General features: G+C 34.6%; 1 pseudogene; it reads left to right on the top strand.

Annotated features, from left to right (window-relative positions):
• The first annotated feature begins 437 nt into the window (after positions 1-437).
• Positions 438-924, top strand: LOC101652492 (annotated as a pseudogene).
• Positions 925-1,975: the final 1,051 nt, after the last annotated feature.

The following is a 1,975-nucleotide window of genomic DNA, read 5'->3' as shown; positions in this document are numbered from 1 at the left end:
ATAGATCAAGATATTGTAATGTCAGAAAATCTTTTCATGAAGTAAACATTAAAAATGCCCCACAACCAATGCATAAGGTAGACAACAGAAAAATGGATAAAGGGAGACAGTAATACATTAAAAATATAATAATTTATAAATTATCAAGGGTTGATGAGTGAGGGGGGATTGGGGGTGGGGGGGATGAGGAGCTGATACAAAGGGCTCAAGTAGAAAGAAAATGTTTTGAAAATGATGTACAAATGTGCTTGAGGAAATGGATGCATGTATTGTGAAAAGTGTTGTACTAGCCCCCAATAAAATAATTATTTTTAAAAAGACTCCCAAATAAAATGACTTTTTTAATGACCCATTTTGGTCTTTGTCTCCAGTAAGGCAGCCCTCTTGCTCTTGCTGCATGCTGGTGTTTGAGGGACACTCCCTTCTTCAGATTTACCATCAGCATGAATCAAGAAAAGTAAGCCAAACTCCAGGCTCCTGTCCAGATAAGGGACAAGGGTACAGCTCACAGAAGTATGAAGGTGGTACATAGAACAGCTACAGTTGGTGACATAAAGCTTCAGAGATCTCTTTAAAAATTGGCTGGGAATAATATAGCTGGTATTGAAGAGATAAACATGATTTAAGGGGATGGAACACCATTCATTTCATTTCAACTATCCCAAGGTACAAACTCCCCTCTCTGCTAACACATGTGCTCTTACTGGTCATGCAGAAGCCAAACCATCCACAGAAATGGTTCCTGAAATACTAAGTCAGCTTGTTGCTGACAGCTTCACAAGTCCTAGGAAATGAGCTGAACACTTCCCAAGGCAAGTGTTGGATAGCAAAACCCCAAAGACTGAAGACGTTGATGAGGAAGATGAAGGTGTTCCAGATCTCATAAAAAATGTTGATGGGGCATCGAAGAATGAAGCTAACTAAAATCCTTCCTGCTTTTTGGAAGTTGGCATGGACTAAATTTAATAGCTCAGCTATGTGGTTCCAAAGTTTTACAGGCATATAGAACATCACTTGTTCCTAGTTCAGTCATATAAATATTTTGTATATTAATGATGCCGTTTGTTCAGCATTTTTGGTCGTTTGATTTGCACTTTGCACTTCCTCCCAGGATCTAATATTTTGGTCAAATTGCAAAGTCTTGGTGCATTTTGAGGTTGCTTGGGGGTTTAATTCTTGATTTTGTTTGTTTTTGGTTGGGAATTTTGTGTCTGAATGTATGTATTTGGGTCTGTGTGTGTGTATGTATGTTTGTGGGTATGGGTGTGTGTGTACAATGGAATGCAAATTGGAAACACTTTTATTTATCCTCCCTCCTTGCTCTACTGTAATTGTTCTAAACAGATATTTTCTTCACCCATTTTACTCACATGCTTTAGTTAAAATATGTAGCATAAAATAAATAAAATAAAATGTGTAGCATAAACTTCACTCATTTAATATACAGACTGTGTTTTTAAAATATGCACATTTGACCACTCTAGCTGCATGATCTGTTTAATCTTGTCTCATTTTCAATATCTCTGAGTATTCTATCTTTTAATCTCTACAAATTTGACTCACTCAAATATTACCACAATTTTGCTTAAAGATTTATTTAATCCAGCTATGCTAAACATCGGTTGATATGCTTATTAGTCAGTTTATTTTTGCTAATATATACTATATACCATTTACTAGAATATACTATAATGTACTAGAAAATACTTGGCCTGTCACTTTTCTGAGAGAAACTTACAATGTTGCAGCTCAATTTATAGGATAAAATATGTTAAGGATAGTGATTTTGGGTATATTAACAATATAGAATGTGGTCATTATTTTTTCCAATAAATTTTTAGAGATATACATAAATGAAGAATTACTTTCTCATACATGAAACTGAATTATAAAATTGCAATGACAGAGTATGTTGAGTTATATAAATTGACAGGGAGATTATTAGAGAATAATACCCCAGACATTATTTAATTAA

Source organism: Echinops telfairi, unplaced genomic scaffold (assembly GCF_000313985.2).
Source record: "Echinops telfairi isolate 266 unplaced genomic scaffold, ASM31398v2 ScPeMD7_7453;HRSCAF=8491, whole genome shotgun sequence".
Classification (NCBI taxonomy): Eukaryota; Metazoa; Chordata; class Mammalia; order Afrosoricida; family Tenrecidae; genus Echinops; species Echinops telfairi.
Note: the sequence above shows the minus strand (reverse complement) of the source record. Positions and strands in the feature narration are given on the sequence as shown.